This window comes from Tupaia chinensis, unplaced genomic scaffold (assembly GCF_000334495.1).
Source record: "Tupaia chinensis unplaced genomic scaffold, TupChi_1.0 Scaffold000222_1, whole genome shotgun sequence".
Taxonomy (NCBI): domain Eukaryota; kingdom Metazoa; phylum Chordata; class Mammalia; order Scandentia; family Tupaiidae; genus Tupaia; species Tupaia belangeri.
Window position 1 is genome coordinate 3,295,531 of NW_006159697.1, and position 20,470 is coordinate 3,316,000.

At 44.0% G+C, this 20,470-nt stretch overlaps 1 long non-coding RNA gene across 1 annotated transcript in view; it reads left to right on the forward strand.

Annotated features, from left to right (window-relative positions):
* The first annotated feature begins 423 nt into the window (after window positions 1-423).
* The window catches only part of LOC106734801 (uncharacterized), a 173,462-nt gene continuing 153,415 nt past the window's right edge, over window positions 424-20,470 (forward strand). The window contains exon 1 of the long non-coding RNA XR_001370350.1: window positions 424-485. This is a non-coding gene — a long non-coding RNA (uncharacterized LOC106734801). The remainder of the gene's footprint in view (window positions 486-20,470) is intronic.

Consider the following 20,470-nt stretch of genomic DNA (forward strand, 5'->3'; position numbering starts at 1 on the left):
GACACTAATTCTTGGCCCGAGGGCATTGTCTTGTAACAAGTCTCACCACGTGTGGTATCAGTCCTGTTTTTAAAATTCAGTGCAGCTGGGACCAGCAAATGGCATAATGGTTACGTCACTGGTCTCCCATGTGGTTGACTTCAGTTTGAGTCCTGGACCCGGCAGCTTAAAACTCACACTGGGCATGTGTGCATGCATGGCCCAAATCCCAGGAGGACAGTGGAGAAGGGATTGCTGTGTGGCCATCTCCTGGGGGATGATTTCTTGCTTTCTATCTCTCTCTGTCTTTCTGGTGAGTGCACACACATCCTATAGCAAAAATTTCTCTCTAAAAAAAAAGAACAAGAATGCAACTGTAAGTCTTTATCGACTAGATATTGCGTTCCTGAATAACTGATGTCTTTCCTTTTTTCCTCTAGGATCTCAGAGCAGCGTGCAATGTCTGTGTCCTCATGAAAAGTGTCCGTGGGGACATGTGCAATCAGGTAAGTTTAAATTTCTCGTTCCTTCATGATGTTGGGGCCTTTGACGTGCGTGTTTCGGTAGAGTCCCAGCCTTCATCTGTTTTTTTGTTTTGTTTTGTTTATCTGTAACTTGCCTCTCCTGAACCATAGCTGCTGTACCTGCAGAAGCTAAGTGCAGTCATGGTCCAAAGCTGGGATTTTGAGAAACTTGTGTTTATTTAAAAAAAAAAAAAAAAAAGTGATTTAGAGGCCAGCAGGTGGCATGGTGGTTGAGGTGCTGGACTCCCACATGGTCCACCCTACTTCAAGTCCTGGACTTGGTGACTTGCTTTCTCACTATCTTTCTCTCTCTCTCTCTGTGTGTGTGTGTGTGTGTGTCTGTCTGTCTGTCTCTCTCTGGAGAGCCTAAGTGCCCTATAGCATATTAAAAAAACAATAATAATAAAATTTTTTTAAAAAAAATAAAGGTGATTCATAACATGCCCTAAGCCTCCAACAATATTCTACCGTGATTTTGAGATGTTAGAAGTAGAATATGGGGGCCAGCAGATGGCATAGTGGTTAAGGCTCTGGACTCCCACACGGTTGACCATGGTGCAAGTCTGACTCAGAGGCTTGAAACTCACACCAGGTGCATGTGCCCGTATGCCCAAAACCCTGAGAAGAGAATAGAGGAGAAGGGATGGTAGTGTGGCCAACCCCTCGGGGGGGGGGTAATTTCTAGCTTTCTGTCTCTCCAGCGAGTGCACCTGCCATATAGCAGAAATCTCCATCTCTCTCTAAAAAAGAGAAAGAGAGAAGGAGAGAGAGAAACAGAAGTGGAGGGAGGAGGAGCAACAGAGAGATTTTTTACACCATGATCTACTCAAGCCTCAACAACAAGGGTCTTGGTGGCAATTCCTACCCAGCATGTACAGAGAGGCCCCAGAATGTGAAGCTGGGACCCACCGTGTGGCTTCGGTATTATGGAGTGTTGACTTCAGTGTCACCATGGTTGGTCTGATAGCTCCTTTACATGGTAGGGTCATGGTAGTTTGTGTGTGTGTGTGTGTGTGTGTGTGTGTGTGTGTCATAGATCACTTAAAAGATAGACAGTTGCTTGAAAAGCACTTAGGATCCAAAAATGGTTATAACTGATTTGCATGAGGTACCTCATATCAGGGTTCCCTGTCTATTGAAGAAGTCATTAAATATATTCGTGTTGATACTTTACCCTTTGACCACATGTCCAATCATTACTTCATTGAAGCCTCCAACAGACCGATGAGTTTGTCTAGATCAATACTATGTGGATTGTAGAAGAGGAGCTGGAGAGTTTGAATGGCTTGCCCTAGTTCCACAGCTCATGTGTGAAGAGTCCCGTGTGTTCACCTAGAGCTTTTTCTATTCTTTGTCCTAAGATTGTCCTAAAATGGGCCACGCCAATTCAAAAGAGCAAAAGTCAGCCTATAAGAAGATACAAATTCAATGCTGTCTAATCATTGACCGAAGATGGAAGAGTTGGGTGGTGGTTCTTGGGTAACCCTAAGAAACCTGCTCTTGTGGGTTACTTTCTTGGTCTGTCTTGAACCAGTCTCCAAATGTGGTCTTTGGTACAACTCATCTTCAGGGAGCATCCAAAGGCTGCCTCAGAAGAGGGACTTGCACAAAATCTCACATTCTTTATGCCAACATGCAGGTGTATCACCCTGCACTCTTCCCAACTGAAGGGACATAGGAATCACACTTGGTACCTTCTCCGAAGGCACGTGCCTGCCATGTTTTTATCCCCTTGAAATCCTTGATCAGGAGAAGGAGTCAGACGCTCGGGGAATACTTCCTCTCTCCAATTTGCCTTTCTCCCTCCCCTCATTTTGGTGTGCACCGTCTGTTAAATCCGGGTGTCCCATTCAAAGTTGCAGTTTTCACATCCTTTATGTGCATAGTGTCTACAAAATTTTCAACCACGAGCCAGAGAAACTCCACAATTTTAGTACGAGATAGCACAGGTAAGATGGCTTTCTGCAAAAACAAGACAAGCACCCTTTGGAGTCCCACAGATCTGTCTTCAGATGCTAGTTCCCTGACCTTGGCTGTCTTGTCAAGTTGTCCAAGGCTCGATCTTCCAGACAGCATCAGTTGTCCTGTCAGATGCCCTCCCTACATCCATGTCCTTTGTAATTAGCTCCACACAACTCAGGTCTTTGCAGGACTTTGCAAAAAGCAACAAACACCTTCCCTTGGTGCATTTTGATACATTTGGTACGTTACCTTTCTTTTGATTCTGCGCTAGGTCAGAATGAATTGTAATTATTGGTTGAAAATGCACGCAGCCTTTTGGGGTGAGTTGCATGTGTCGGGGTAGAAAGAACATGCCCGGGGTTCATACTCGATCCTCAGAGCAACTCAGGACTCAGCTCCTTTGCAGTCTTCTGTTATTTCTGACTCTAGACTTGTATCTGCTTTGATCAATGTGACCTAAGGAGAGGTTGGAAAAGCTCTGCGGCCCTTTTGCTTCCTTCCTTTGACAGCAGTCACAAGCCTGGTCTAGCCTATGGCGAACTCCCAGCATATGGCTTCAAACGCAGCATCAAGCCCATCCAAGATGAAATAGGCTCATTCTAGATTCGAAATGCCTCCTATCTAGTTCACACACATGTGAGAAATAATAAACGGTTGTGTGTGTGTTTAAGCCACCATGTGTTGGAACGGTTTGTTACACAGCAGTAGCTGACTTGTATTCCATTAGGTATGCTGTGGCTAACTGATACACTTACCAATAAGATTTATAATGCCTATTGCACAAGGCTATTATGAGAATAAATGAGCTCATGCTCATAAAGAGTTCTCCCTTTTTCTGGGACACCAAAGGTATCAGAGTGATAACTAAGAATTTAAGAAAGATGATGTGTAAAAGGCTGAGGTCTTTTTTCTCAGTTAGAAGTAAGCTGGTAGTTAGAACAGATTGTTAATGGTGGACAAGAATTTCCGTGTTCTCCTTGGCCATCCTGTATTTCAGATATTACGGCAATTATTCCAAAGCACTGAATTGAAGCAAAATGTTGGCTATTGTTTTCTCTTTGGGGGGGTTAATGGGTGTTAGGTTGTAGCTCTAAAACCATTTTCTATCCAATAGTCCCACGGTAATTTTTGGTCTGAAGAAATAAATTTGCATCATCAAATGCCAATTCCTAATAACCCCAGCCACCTTCGAGAAAGTAAAGGTACATACATGACATTTTTGTGATTTCTATAAGGCATTGAACTTTGATCCAAATTTATATCCTATTTAAATGACACCTCAGAAATCATTCATTTTACTGTTTAGCAAAGAACCTTTGTAATTAGCGACTTAGAATTCAGATCTTTAATGGGTGGTATGCCAAGTGGCCACCAAGCTGCCCCCAGACACCGTTTTATAGTTTCAAGCCAGCACGACCGGACTTTAGATTGAGGATGACCTGAACTAAGATTAAATGATAATTATTTGGTGCAACTAGGCATGATCCCCTGGTATGAATGAAGTGTGGCACAGTGAAAAGAACTTGCACTGGTTCTCCCAGAGGGGAGCAATGAGGCTGCCCTCTTTTTTTTATTTTTATTAATAATAGAGAGTGCATGTATGCATGAGAGGGAGAGAGAGAGAGACAGAGAGACAGAGAGAGAGACATCTTTTTTATTTTAGAGGATTTTGTCTTAGGGCACATGCACTTGCTGGAGAGAGACAGAGACAGTGAGAGATAAAGTGAGAAATCCCTCTCTGGGGGGATGGCCATGCCACTATCTTTTCTCCTCTATGCTCCTCTCAGGATCTTGGGCATGCACGTACATGCACCTGGCATGATTTTCAAGCCACCGGGTCCGGGACTCAAACCATGGTCGGCCTTGTGAGAGTCCAGTGACATAATTACTACATCATCTAGTGGTTCAAGAGAAGCATCCTTGACAGTGTCTTGCTATGCTGTGGTCCCCTCTCAGCCTTCCAGCTTATCAGGATCTTGGGAGTGCATGCAGTTGCTCAACATGCTTTCAGGGCGACCCAGGGATTCAACTCTGTGGTCAGCCATGTGTCTTCCAACTTCCAATACAGTCTGCTACTCACTCTGCCTCCAGGCTGGGCCCGTGACAGTGCTATGATGGTTAGCTAGTGAATTTTTGACCCAGGACATCCTTCATGGATGGAACTGGAATTTGAGCTCAGGATCTCATTGAGTCTGGAGAAGAGTTGTTCCCATAGGATGGCAATGTCCACAGTAGAGTGGTCTGTCTGCGTTTGTTGATCAATGCCCTATTAAAATGTCTTTGACTTCCGGTACCAGTAGTTGGCGTAATGGCCATGTCACTGGACTCCCATGTCGTCGACCGCAGTTCGAGTCCCGGACCTGGTGGCTTAAACTCATGCCGGAAACATGTGCATGCATGCCCAAGATCCCAAGAGGAGAATGGAGGAGAAGGGATTGCGGTGTGGCCATCCCCTCTGGGGGTGGGGGTGGGGGTGGTGATTTCTCATTTTCTGTGTCTCTGTCTCTCTCCATCTTTCTGATGAGTGCATGCACCCTATAGCAGAAACCTCTCCAGAAAAAGAAAAAATATCTTTGACTTTTGTTGGTTAACTCTGTCTTCCTTACCACCGCCATGACTTTTCTTAAATAGAACACTGCTTCTGATTGTCCCTTTTGGAGAGGTCCCTTCTGCTAACCCTACAGACTTAACAGGAGAATGTAAGGTGGTACTCACAACACTCTTCCCTTTATGGGATATTTTTGTCTTGCTTCTCATTGATACTGTCCATTGGAGACTACTGAACCAACCAGAGTACGCTTGGCAGGCCTCCGGCTGAATTTTTCGTTTCGGCTGTGGGAGTGCAGAAGGCTGTTTAATTTATGGAAACATTGCCTTTCTGGGAGCTCAGGAGATGCAGAACTAAGCCCTACATTCCTGAGGGATGCAGGAGAATAAAGTCTGTTAATTGGACTCAGGGTGCCCTGTGTCGAGGGGTCTCCTCAGCCACTTTGATGTCTGTCTTTGGTCCCTAGGAGGTTTGGAGAAGCACAGAGGAAAGAGGACAGATGTCTTAGTTATCTGGGGGTGCATAGTCAGTGATCTCGAAACGCGGTGGCTGGAAATGACAGCGTGCTCTTGCGCACACACACAGAGTTTTTATCTTTTCATTTCTGTAGGCTCAGAAATTCTGAAACAGCATCCCGGGCCCCAGTGACCCATGGTCTCTCATGGGGTTTTAAATCATTTGACACAGGAATAAAAACAGAGGACGTTTTAAAGAGCGCAGACCCACTAGAACACGCCTCCGATAAATTGGCAAAAATGATGTGACCTTCCCCTGATGGTCTGAAACCAGCGACCGTAAAAACGGTTCCGACAGTGGCTTTCATAAAAACTGGGACGGGCGTGGAGCGAAGTCGTTTGATGGCGCTTAGGCAAACACGGGCTATTAAGAAATAACTCTATTGGTTTCCTTTATTCCATTTTTCAATTTTATTAATGCACTGACCTTAGTAGGTATGTTTTTACTATATATGCCATATGATAACCCATTATGAACTTTGAATTTAGTTTTTTTTCTATCTGCTTTTATTTAAAGAACTATCTTATTGAACTTTATTTGTATATTTATTCATGTATTTTAATTTGACCAGAGAGTGACAGAGTTGGGAGTGGAGAGGGACGAGAAAGCAAGCCACCAGGTCAGGGACTCTAACTGCTGTTGGCCATATGGGGGTCCAGCGCCCTTAAGAGGACTATTTCAACGACTGATATGTGTCTAGTTAACATGTTTATTGCTTCCAGGTGTTTGCAGATGCAGACATTGTAGTCACTGAACATGACTACAATACGGAGCCACTTTTTGTGTTCTGGGTCTTGTTTCTAATGATGGTAATGCCAAGTGGCAGTGTTAGTTTTGCCACTGCAGATAAAGTATCCGCAGGGAAGCCATGACGGATTGTGTTTAAGGTGAAGAAAGGAAATTGAAGGGCTTTTCAAGATGCTGAATGAGGGAACCAGCAGTTAGCGTAATGGCTATGTCGCTGGACTCCCACGTAGTCGACCGCGGTTCGTGTCCCGGACCCGGTGGCTTAAAACTCACACCGGGCGCGTGTGCGTGCGTGCCCAAGATCCCGAGAGGAGAATGGAGGAGAAGGGATTGCGGCGTGACCATCCCCCCTGGGGGGTGATTTCTCGCTTTCTGTCTCTATGTCTCTCTCTGTCTGTCTGGCGAGCGCACGCGCCCTACAGTGAAAACCTCTCCAAAAAAAAAAAAAAAAAAAGATGCTGAATGAGTACCTGAGCTGGACAATGAGACATTTGACATCTATCTATCTATCTATCTATCTATCTATATATATACACACACACACACACACACACACATATATATATGTATATACATATTCAACTCTGTGGTCAGTCATGTGTGCACACATATATGTGTATATATGTACGTGTGTGTGTATATCTGTGTGTGTGTGTGTGTGTCAGGAAAGCCATAGCACATTTTTGCAGAGATAAACATAGAAAGGGGACCAGCGGGTGGAGTAATGGTTATGTCACTGGATTCCCACGTAGTCAACCACAGTTCGCGTCCTGGACCTGGTGACTTAAACTCATGCCGGGCGCGTGTGTGTGCGTGCCCAAGATCTCAAGAGGAGAATGGAGGAGAAGGGATTGTGGCATGACATAGAAAAATACAGCATGACTTTCCTGATGACCTAATATGTATATATATATATACACACACACATATATATATATATTTACAAAAAATTTAGAAAATTTATAGATTTTTATAATTATATATTTATAATTACATATATTTATAATTTTTATAATTATATGTGTATAACTTTATATATACATATACTTTTTATAATATTACTATGTCCGTTTGAAAAGTATTTACTTGCCCCCAAATGAAAATCACACCTGCTGAGAAGCTCACTTACCAGTTTTCTTTTTCTGTGTGATCGGAGGCAAAACTCTGGGTGCAATGTCTTCTGGTGGGAGCGTAATGGAGAGACCTTAAATGAGTGAAATACATAACTTAATATTTGAAAGCTAGAGAATGCACCATCAGGAAAGACGCTAGGAGGTGATGTGGCTACCTCAGAGTGGTTAGAGATCGATAAACTGCAGAGGAACCTGAGGGCATTTTTAGAGACCATGGTAGCGGTGTGTCTATTTGGGGGGATTTGGCTTACACAGGAGCACACATTTGCACAACTGTAGTGACTATACTCAAGGTCTCTGCATTTCATTTATAGACATTTTACACCCAAAGGAAAAACTGACAAATACTGGTCTCTAGTTAATGACATATATGCCGATGCATTTGGGTAGTCGCCGGTAAGTGTTGGCTGTGCTTAATTTTGAAATACATCAAAAAATAGATTAAACAGCTATAGGGATGAGTAAATGGATAGACAAGCAATAAAGAAGTGAAAATGTTAACAGTAAAATGTAGGGGCGTAGGTGTACCGGATGGCACTGTAAAATTCTTTAAACTTTTCTGTGTGTTTGCAGTTTTTGACAATAAAGTGTTTAGGAGGGGACTAATCCATCAGCGTTCAGTCAGGGTGTAGACCCTTCATTTGCCACCCTCCTACTCTTCCTTATAGCTTCCGAGGGGAAAAAAAGGCAGCAAAAACACAAACGGCAAGCAGGGAAGGATGCAAGGGATGGTCTCATCAATGATAACACAAAGAGGGACCAGCAGTTAGCGTCATGGCTATGTTGCTGGACTCCCACATAGTCGACTGCAGTTCGAGTCCCGGACCCAGTGGCTTAAAACTTACGCTGGGCATGTGTGCGTGCATGCCCAAGATCCCGAGAGGAGAATGGAGGAGAAGGGATTGCGGCGTGGCCATCCCCCCTGGGGGTGATTTCTCACTTTCTGTCTCTCTGTCTCTGTCTGTCTGTCTGGTGAGCGCACGTGCCTTATAGCAAAAACCTCTCCAAAAAAAGAAAAAATGATAATAAAAAGAAAACTGATACGTGTGTGCATTGCAATTATGAGGTCGAGAATAAACACAGCCATTTTTTTCTTATTTCATAATATTTTATTCTTTTTTTTTTTTTTACATTTGATCACTGTATATCTTCACAACATTGAAAATGAATTTTCTCCCCCCAAGAAAGAAAGGAAAATGAACTTTTTCAGTATTAATACCCTGTTAGTCCAGTCTAAGATATTACCATGTGCATTGTCACCAACAGGTCATTTTCTGTGTTTTGTTTTGTTTTTCATTTCTGTTTGTTTGTTTGTTTGGTCTAGTGAATGTTTTTCTCTCTTTAATTTTTCCTTCCTTGATTCCCTCACACCCTGCCCTCCACACACACACACACACACACACACACACACACACACACACATTTCCCACCGTCTTCTAAAACTGTCCCTGGTATCCACAGTTGCTGTGCATAATTTTATGCCTTCCATTTATTAGCACTGTACAGATGTGGGAAACATGGGTATGGATGGAAGAACGGCAACTTCTGGCTGGTTTAAAGATACTTTGGAAAGAAAGGCTCAGCCCTCAAGAACCCAGTTGAAACCCTCTTAGAGGTGCATCGCTTAATGGAGCAGGGTCACCTTCAAACTCAACGTGTTTCTTTTACTAGCAAAGAAATACTGAGAGCCAGGGAAGGGAGGTTTGGTAAGGATAGCTTACCGGGCCAAACAACAGACAACAACAAGAAATCCCAGACACCTAAATGTTCATTCTAATGCCTTCTCTACCACAAAATCTCACTCTTGTCCAGCCAGCTCATATTACTATCATGGTTAGATGTACGTATCTCTCTTTTTTTAATGCCAAAGAAAATGTGCAAGACAGAGAGAGAATCCCCCAACGGGGCATGATCACATTGCGGTCCATTCTCTTCCATTTCTCCATCCCTTCAGGGTTCTGTACATGTTTTCCAAGCTGCTGGATCCAGGATTCGAACCACAGTTGGCCATGTGGAATCCAGTTCCCAATACACAACGTTAAACCACCATGCTATCAGGCTGGCCCCACTATATCAATTTTGTGATAATCAGTTAATGACTAATTAGACCATGCTAAGATGGGGAGTGATTCGGAGGCTAGAGTTCTGCTACTAGGTCCGAAAAGTGTGAATGGAGGACTTGAAGGTTTCAGAAACAGAACGACTGGAGGTGGCATCTGTGCTAATTCTAGTCTAGGTCACTCAGACATTTTTGGTCTGAGTGCTTTTTGCATGATAATTTTTCATTCTGAGAGACAGATGGCGGTTTTCGGATGTCTATTTTCCTTCTTTCAGGCATTTGGCCAAGCTTGAGCTTGCAGCGACAAATGGATTAACTTGCCTGAAGGTGGAAATCATTTTCTCTTTCTTTTTTTATCTTTTAGAGAGAGGTTTTTGCTATAGGGTGCATGTGCTCTCCAGAGAGACAGAGAGGGACAGAACGTGAAAAATCACCCCTTGGTGGGCATGGTCATGCTGCAGCCCCTTCTCCTCCATTCTCCTCTTAGGATCTTGGGCATGCACGCACACCCGCCCGGTGTGAGTTTTAAGCTGTTGGGTCCGGGACTTGAACCGCATTTGACTGTGGGAGTTCAATGACAAAACCATTACGCCATCTGCTGGTCCCTGAAATCATTTTCTAAAGACTTGTATGGATAGAAATTCTGGAAAGGCTTTCTCCTCAGTTATAGTTCACTGTATTTTACTTCCAAATAATTAAAATACCTGAGAGGAATATTGTGGCTCACAATTTCTCATTGACAAGGGGGGGTTAAGAGACCTGACCTCAATGGGTCCTTGTCATCCTTACCAACTCTGCTCCACATCTGTCTCTCAAAAAGGGGTGGATTTAAAAATGATTTTGTCTTTATTTTTCTTTAAAAAAAAAAAAAAGGCATGATTTAATGTGAACCTGAGCATGTCATTTAAATTAATTATACATTTATATTTCTATTGTGTCGAGATAATTATGAGATATTGTATTCCTTGAGTTATTTATTTATTTTGCAGAAATAAGTATTATCTCCCAACCATTGTATTGTGAGAAGTATTAAGTTTCCTGCAATGACTATTCTTCTCTGGGAGAGAAGGTTAGCTCGTAGAACCTCACGCCAAACAGTCTTCATAGGGTTGTGATGTCCGGTTTCTCTGCAAGGAAAAGGATGTGGTGTTTTGTAATGACCTGCCAATGGACCGAGCATCATGGTAGCTAGTGGGTCAATAGGTGTATGGTTTTTTTTATTTTTTTTTTGGAGGGGGGGAGAGAGGTGTTTGCTATAGGGCGCATGTGCTTGCCAGAAAAACAGAGAGCGACAGAGAGACAGAAAGCGAGAAATCACCCCCCGGGGGGATGGCCACGCCACAATCCCTTCTTCATTCTCCTCTTGGGATCTTGGGCACGCATGCACATGTGCCTGGCATGAGTTTAAACTACTGGGCCCAGGACTCGAACCGCGGTTGACTACATGGGAGTCCAGTGACATAAGCATTATGCCAACTGCTGGTTCCAATAGGTGTATGTTTATAGAATTCCAGATTCCAGAACTCAAAATGGGATGAAGCTTCAAGACCATTACACTAACTTTCTTTTTTAAATCTTTATTTCTTTATTAGTTTTTCTTCTTTTTTTTTTTTTTTTAATTTTTGCTCTAGGGCACCTGTGCTTATCAGAGAGAGACAGAGAGTGATAGAGAGGAAAGGAAAGTGAGAAATCACCCCTCACGGGGATGATCACACTACAGTTCCATCTCCTCCATTCTCCTCTTGGAATTTCAGACTTGTACATACTCCTGCTGGATGTGTTTTTCGGGTTGCTGGGTCCAGGACTCAAGCCTGCAGAGTCAGCCCTGTGAGACCCAGTGCCTTAACCTCTACATCCCTGCTGGTCTCGTTGCTTTATTTTTAATTTATTTATTTCATATTTGAGAAAGAGAGACAGCACTCCCAACTCTTTATTTTTTTTTTCTTTTAGAGTGAGATGTTTTGCTATAGGTGTGTGTGCTCGCCAGAGAGACAGAGAGACAGAAAGCAAGAACTACCACCCCCCTCTCCCCAGGGGAATGGCCACACCACAATCCCTTCTCCTCCATTGTCCTCTCAGGAGTTTGGGCACGCACACACATGGGTCCAGTGTGAGTTTTAAGCCTCCTGGTCCAGGACTTGAACTGAGGTCGACTACATGGGAGTTCAGTGAGGTAACTGGTACCCCAACTGGGTCTTGATACCACTGTTTGTCTTAGCTTCAGCCAGCTCTGAATCATGGGCACACAATTGCCCAGTGTATGTGGACACGGTGGGCTCTGGACACGAACCCACAGTGTTCCCAGGTGGGTCAGTCCCACAGAGCATCATATTACTGCTGCGCTACCATCTGGACCCTGCCACAATGGTTACTTTCACCGTAAATATGTAGGCTGTGAGGTCAAGAAGACAGTCTGTCCGAGGGTGGACGGGGAAGCCAGGATTAGCTAGGATTCAAATACACATGTATTTTATAGCTTGGATTTTGGTTCTCCATTGATCCCACATGGTCCGTGATGTCATGTTGCTTATTTGGTGAAGAATGTCCTTCCAGGTTTGTGTTATTTGAAATGGCAAGATACAGGAAGATACGGCTTATCGACCCTTCCTCATAGGTCAGGCTCATGGCAAACAATAGTTAGTTGATCTTTACAGAAACTAGAGTGGATATACATTATTATTCCTGTTTTAAAGATGAAGAATAAAGCTCAGAAAAGTTACATCTTTGGCTAATGGTCACTGATCTGTGACTTTTAACATCTTGTTGATCATAGACTTCAAAATCCAAATTCTCTGGTCTAGTCAGGTGGCATGATGGTTAAGGTGGCCAGATCCTATATGACTGACTGTGCCGATTAGAGTCCTAGACCCGACAGTTTGAAAAACACTCAGGGTGTGTATGTGTGCTCAAAATTCTAAACAGAATGGAGAATGGAGGAGAAGGGATTGTGGCATGGCCATGCCCCCTGGGAGTGATTTCTTACTTTCTTTTTTCTTTCTCCCTCCTTTTATCTCTCTGGGAAGCAAGGCATCTTAGAGCAAAATAAAACAAATAATCCAAATTATCTAAATATCTCTCAGTCAATTTCAGTCTATTTTGATACAAATATCTATTGCTGTGAACTTTGTCTCTCTCCATTCATTTATCCATCCAACCATCCATTCATCTATCCATCCACCTATGTAGTGTTTCATCTACCCATCCGCCTGTCTATATACCCATCCATTCATCCGTCCGTTCACCTACCCACGTATCCATCGTCCGTCCACCTACCCATGTATCCATCCATCCATTCACCGACTCATGTATCCATCCATTCATTCACTTACCCATGTTTCCATTGTCCATTGACCTACCTATGTATCCATCCACTCACCTACCCACGTACCCATCTGTCCATTCACCTACCCGTGTATCCATCATCCATTCACCTACCCACGTATCCATCCATCCACTCACTTACCCACGTACCCACCTGTCCATTCACCTACCCACGTATCCATCGTCCACTCACCTACCCATGTATCCATCCATCCATTCACCTACCCATGTATCCATCCATCCATTCACCTACCCATGTATCCATCCATCCATTCACCTACCCATGTATCCATCCATCCATTCACCTACCCATGTATCCATCCATCCATTCACCTACCCATGTATCCATCCATCCATTCACCTACCCATGTATCCATCCATCCATTCACCTACCCATGTATCCATCCATCCATTCACCTACCCATGTATCCATCCATCCATTCACCTACCCATGTATCCATCCATCCATTCACCTACCCATGTATCCATCCATCCATTCACCTACCCATGTATCCATCCATCCATTCACCTACCCATGTATCCATCCATCCATTCACCTACCCATGTATCCATCCATCCATTCACCTACCCATGTATCCATCCATCCATTCACCTACCCATGTATCCATCCATCCATTCACCTACCCATGTATCCATCCATCCATTCACCTACCCATGTATCCATCCATCCATTCACCTACCCATGTATCCATCCATCCATTCACCTACCCATGTATCCATCCATCCATTCACCTACCCATGTATCCATCCATCCATTCACCTACCCATGTATCCATCCATCCATTCACCTACCCATGTATCCATCCATCCATTCACCTACCCATGTATCCATCCATCCATTCACCTACCCATGTATCCATCCATCCATTCACCTACCCATGTATCCATCCATCCATTCACCTACCCATGTATCCATCCATCCATTCACCTACCCATGTATCCATCCATCCATTCACCTACCCATGTATCCATCCATCCATTCACCTACCCATGTATCCATCCATCCATTCACCTACCCATGTATCCATCCATCCATTCACCTACCCATGTATCCATCCATCCATTCACCTACCCATGTATCCATCCATCCATTCACCTACCCATGTATCCATCCATCCATTCACCTACCCATGTATCCATCCATCCATTCACCTACCCATGTATCCATCCATCCATTCACCTACCCATGTATCCATCCATCCATTCACCTACCCATGTATCCATCCATCCATTCACCTACCCATGTATCCATCCATCCATTCACCTACCCACGTATCCATCCGTCCATTCACCTACCCACATATCCATCTGTCCATTCACCTACCCACGTACCCATCTGTCCATTCACCTACCCATGTATCCATCATCCACTCACCTACCCACGTATCCATCATCCATACAGACAGACATAGGGTTGTCAGAGTCATGATGTATTTTTCTATGCAAAAATATATCATAACTTTTCTAATACTCAATACATTGAAACTCGTAGCTACTTATCAACATTATAATTGGAAATATACATGTAGGGGCCAGCAGGTGCTGGACTCCCACATGGCTTACCACAGTTCAAGTCCCAGGCCAGGTGGCTGGCTTTCTCACTTTCCCTCTCTCTCTGTCTTTCTAGTTAGATTAAATAAATAAATTAGAGTAAATCATTATTTTAAAATGTACACACATATGAGAAATTTTGTAAATACAATTGGTCATTTGACAATTTGATTTTGCATTTATTTTCATTCTTATTTTCTGTATTTAAAAGTTTATATTATATATTTCTTCCATAAGTGAGCTAAAAAGAAAGCAACAGCACCCCCAATGTGATTCACCCTCAGTCCCCAGCCAACCAGGATCATGGGTACTCACATACTCAGCAAACTCAGGGAGATCTCCAGATGTGAACCTGGGACCTTCCCATGCAGGTCAGAGAGATCGTCGTGTTTTACCGTTATGCCACTGCCCGGCCCCTTTAACTTCCTATTCATACTACTTTTTACACGGTTGTGAATGACTGCTTTTAATAGTTTGTTACCTAAACCGTAGTCCAAGTCTCGGTCACCTGAGGTTGACTGGTGCATGATACATGTGGGGTGTGTGTGTGTGTGTGTGTGTGTGTGTGTGTGTGTTAGGAGGAAGTCTGGGATAATGTCTCAGTGTTCTAAGATAGCTCTTGGTTCAGTCCTGGTCTGTACTTAGAATTAATAACTAAGACTTTGCAGAAGAAGGTCCATACCAGAGCTGGAGTTTGTCCAGCAGCTGAGGGGTCCATCTACCTACAAGGGAGACATAGAAGCCCAAGCGTCCATGCCCACCTCGGTGGAGGTAATGCCTGCCTTTGGGGGCAGATATTCATGGAAGAGCTTCGTTCCTTGGCTGTGGTCTTCAGAGCGGTACTTCCGCAGCTATGCAGAGTTTCCAGCTTGCTGATCATAAGCGCTTGCCCTGCTGGATCTTACGTCAAGGTCGAGGAGTTCCCAGGCTCCGTGTCCTAAATGGGACAGTATGAGACTGCTGTTAAAAAGTCAGTTGAGGGACCAGCAGTTAGCGTAATGGCTATGTCGCTGGACTCCCATGTAGTCGACCGTGGTTCGCATCCCGGACCCGGTGGCTTAAAACTCACGCCGGGCGCATGTGTGTGCGTGCCGAAGATCCCGAGAGGAGAATGGAGGAGAAGGGATTGCGGCATGGCCATCCCCCCTGGGGGGTGATTTCTCGCTTTCTGTCTCTCTGTCTCTCTCTGTCTGTCTGGCGAGTGCACGTACCCTATAGCAAAAACCTCTCCAAAAAAAAAAAAAAGAAAGAAAGAAAGTCAGTTGAAGGCCAGTAGGTAGCATGGTGGTTAAGGCATCGGATCTCACAGAGTAGACTCTGCAAGTTCAAGTCTTACCCAGGGACCTAAAAAACACACGAGGCATGTGGACGTGCATGCCCAAATCCTGAGAAGCATGGAGGAGAAGGGATTGTGGCATGGCTACCTTCCCTGGAGGGCGATTTCTCCCTTTCCCTCTCTCTCTGTCCCTCTCTGGTGAGTGCACAAGTCCTATGGCAAAAAAGATTTAAAATGGATAAACCAAGGGAACCAGCAGTTAGCGTAATGGCTATGTCGCTGGACTCCCACGTAGTCGACCGTGGTTCGCGTCCCAGACCCAGTGGCTTAAAAGTCACGCCGGGTGCGTATGCATGCGTGCCCAAGATCCCGAGAGGAGAATGGAGGAGAAGGGATTGCGGCGTGACCATCCCCCCTGGGGGGTGATTTCTTGCTTTCTGTCTCTCTGTCTCTCCTCTGTCTGGCGAGCGCATGCACCCTATAGCGAAAATCTCTCAAAAAAAAAAAAAAAACAAAAACAAAAAAAGAATAAACCAAGAAACAAGCCAGCCAGCCAGTTGACACAACAGTTGTAGGTAGTGGCCACGATTTCCACTCTTTGCTGGTCACCTTCCTCTGGCCGGGGGCTTTAACCCTGCAGGTGAAGTGGGCAGAACCCTGCCCGCCATCGGCCGAAGTTTGGGGTAGTGTCTGCGTTTTCCGCGTTACCCTCCAGGGATGTTCTACAAACCTCCAGCCGTCTTTCACGTGCAAGAGTTGAGACCTGCTCCTGGTGGTCCCTTCGTCTGGGACAATTGTACACAGCGGGGTTTCTGTGACACTGGTGCACCCCTTGGTGTCCCTGGCTGCTGCGAGCATCACCTTTGTTTTTGCTCCATTGCCTGTCTCCTTCGGGCTTTGTTTGTTACAGAATGTAAGTTTTGTTCCGGAGGAGCAGAAGGCGTAGAGACCTCTTCTTGGGTTGTTATTTTCCCACTGAATGTTTGCGTGTGTTCTTACAGCCCAATTTGAGAGTCTTTGTCTGTTACGGTGGGAGGTTAACCTTTCTGTATTCCAGTATTCAAACGTGTGCAATTGGTTTCCCTCCTCCCTCTCCCTAAGGAGTCATTTTGAAGTGTTCATGTTGTGGCCTTTGTTTTCTGTTTCTTCTCATCTGATTATGTCTCACTTGTTTCTCTCTTTTCCGAAGATTAGAAGGCAGATCCTGCTTTGTAAAATAGGCCTGTGGTTCTCCTTTGTTTTTCAGAGAACATGATCAAATCCCCATTGCAAATCTTCCTGTCAAAAGCTGAGGATGACTGATAGCCAATAACTGTCCAATAACTATTAGTGATTCTCACATGACTGATACATGGTTCAATATCATGAATGACATTGTTCCTGTTAACTCCCACTATACCTGGTGAAGGGAACTTGCCTATTGGTAACTTACAGCTACTTATATCTTTCCACCTCTTTCCAAGTAGAATATGGAATTAAAAAAAAAAATTAGATTTTTTTTTTTCTATAAGACGCATGCACTCGCCAGAGAGACAGAAAGTGAGAAATCACCCCCAGGGGCTATGGCCATGCTACAATCCCTTCTCTTCCATTCTTCTCTTGGAATTTTGGGCATGCACACAACACACACCCAGCCTGAGTTTGAAGGTGCTGAGTCTGGGATTTGAACTGCAGTGGACTACATGACAGTCCAGTGACATAACCATTATGCCATCTGTGGGTCCCTGCAACTCTTTATTTTATTTTATTTTTTTAAACAAAATAATTTGCTTATTTAGCTGCAGTGGTAACGTTCAGGCCTTGCGTTGGGTTGTTGGAAAAGTCGTGGTGCATTTTTCCAGAGAAAAACAGAGAAATACATCATGCCTTTGCTGATGACCCCACAGTTTTTGATTTCTTCACCTTTGAGTTTCTATTTGTGTTTCATTTCTTGATGAGTTGAGATAGATTTTTTTTTAATTTTTCGTCTATGTATTTCTTCCATGAGTGAGAAAAACACAGAATGAAAGATAGACATGCATTTCCAACAGAGTCTTCTGACCACAATCCACACCAGCTTTAGCCAGCCTGAGTCCCGTGTACCCAGCATGCAGAGGGAGGTCTCTGGGTACAAACCTTGAGCCTTCCCAGAAGAGTATTTGCTTATAAAATTAATAGAAACATGCTGGGCATATGTGTGTGAATTCCCCAAATCCCAAAAGGAGAATTGGAGGAGAAGGGATTGTGGCATGTCTATGCTCCATGGTGGGGTGGGGAGGGGATCTCTCTTTTCTCTTTTTCTCTCTCTCTCTTTCTCTCCCTGCCTGTCTCCTGTGAACACATGTGCCCTCTGGTAAATTTTAAATAGTAATTAAATCCTTACATATGTAGGAATAATTTTTCTCTTGCTTTTACATGTGACAAAGTTCCCAGTTGGCTCTAACATTCTTTGACTCTTCAGAAGAAGATCATTGCTTCAAAGGCCTGCATCCAGACACGATATCTGAGTAGCACACACTTTTGACTCCTTCTGAATAGCCTGTTTGTATTCTTTGTGTTTATTTTTCTGCCTGAGTGCTTGAAGGATTTTTTTTTTTCCTCCATTCCCATAGTACAGGAAAAAAAAAAAAAATCCAGATTCTATCTCACTGCAAGTAAGTACTTCTTAACCTTAAGGATGATGTTCTTTCTCCTTCTTCTTCTTCTTTTTTCTTTTTTTTCACAGATCTGTGTTGGTTTTGGCATCTTTTCTTCAATCTTGGTGTGAAGAGAAACCTACCTAGGCCTGATTTGCGCTAAAAGACTTGGTTTATTGCTTCCCCTCTGGCCTCTGTTCTGTTCCTTAATTCAGAGGCAGGCTTGGCACTTTTTCAGACTCACACTCAGGGATGTATTGCTGTGCTCAAGAGAAACCCAGTCCCTCATCAGTACTGCAGTTCGAATCTCGAGTCCAGCCAGTATGAAACACTCCAGGCTTGCCTTGAATACACAAGACCTGGGGGCTGGAGGGCTGGAGGGCTGGAGGGCTGGAGGGCTGGAGGGCTGGAGGGCTGGAGGAAGGGCATTGTGGTATGTCCAGACTTTGTGCAGGGAGCCTCTCTCTCTCTCTCTCTCTCTCTCTCTCTCTCTCTCTCTCTCTCTCTCTTTCATTCCCAAGTCCAACCTCACGTGTTCCATCACCAATGAAGGGAAAAAAAAAAAAACAAAAAACTTTTTAGACAGAGATTTTTGCTATAGGACATGTACAGTCGCTGGAGAGACAGAGACACAGAAAGCGAGAAATCACTCCCTGGGGGAGGAATGGCCACACCACAATCCCTTCTCCTCCATTCTCCTCTTGGGATCTTGGGCAAGCAGGCACATGTGCCCAGCATGAGTTTTAAACTGCAGGGTCTGGGACTCAAACCACAGTCAACTATGTGGGAATCCAGGGATGTAACTATTACATCATCTGCTGGTCCCAGAGAAAAAATATTTACCACTTAAAGCCTAGGGTATATTACTAGTTAGTTGCTGAAGTAGAATGCATATCAACTTTCCCTGACTTTTCCTCCTGTGTTGGCTACAGTGTATATCCATGTAAATTTATGCTAGTCTGTTTGTCTGTGTGAGTTTACACATATATCCATACAAGAGAGTTTCTGCTACTCTCTATATACATATTGTATGTTTCTGCTACTTTGAAAATCTATGTCAGCTCTCAGGAACATAGTGAGTAAGGGTATTTACTGTATCTTGTTGTTCATTTGTCCCTAACTCTCTCTGGTCAAAGGGGAGGTAGTTTGAAGAATGAGCCATTAAATTCCTTAGACCCTGCAATTCAATCTCTAAAGATTGCATGAAACTTACAGGCAGCAAAAAATAAAAAAAGGGAAAAGAAAAGAACTTCGAGCTCATTATACAACGGCACATTGGTTACTGTTACACAGCAAACTGCAGGAAGATATTTTTTCTGCCCATTGTCAGCAATTTGCAGTCAAAGTATCATCGTATTGTCTATTATAAATTAAAAATAAAAACTTTTGAAAATTCTATTACGGGACTAGCAGGTAGCATAGTGGCTAAGACACTGGACTCCCACATGGCTGACCATGGTTTTGAGTCCTGGACCTGGTGGCTTGCTTTCTCACTTCCTCTCTCTCTCTCTCTCTCCTCTGTCAAACTGAAAATAAATAGATGAATAAATAAACTTTTTTAAAAAAGAACTATTTATTTAATTTTATTTATTGTTATTATTATCAATTTGCTACAAGGCACATGCACTCACCAGAGAGAGACAGAGAGAGAGAAAAAGTGAGAAAGGAAGCCACCAGGTCCAGGACTCAAACTCCTGTCAGCCGAATGGGAGTCCTGCGCCTTAGTCACCATGCCACCTGCTAGCCCCAAGCCTCCCTGTTTTAAAAACAGTTTCGGGTGTTTTCTCTCCCCACTGTCAAATATGCAGGTGATAATACCAAATGCAGCAGACTGCACCTTAGTCTGTGCCAGTGTGTGAGCAGCCGTGACAAGGACATGTTCCCATATGCGCGTGAGCTTGCAGATCCCTGGTGTAATCCTGCAATTGCTAATGGCGCAAATGATTGCAAAGAAAAACCTGGTTTTTGGTTTAGTTTTTTTGAATACAATGGACCTATGAAGACTTTGTTGTTGTTGTTTTGGAGAGGTTTTTGCTATAGGGCATGTGTGCTTATCAGAAAGACGGAGAGACAGAGAGATAGAAAGAGAGAAATCACCCCCCAGGGGGGATGGCCACGCCGCAATCCCTTCTCCTCCATTGTCTCCTCAGGATCTTGGGCATGCACGCACATGCATCCAGCGTGAGTTTAAGCCACCAGGTCCGGGACTCAAAACACG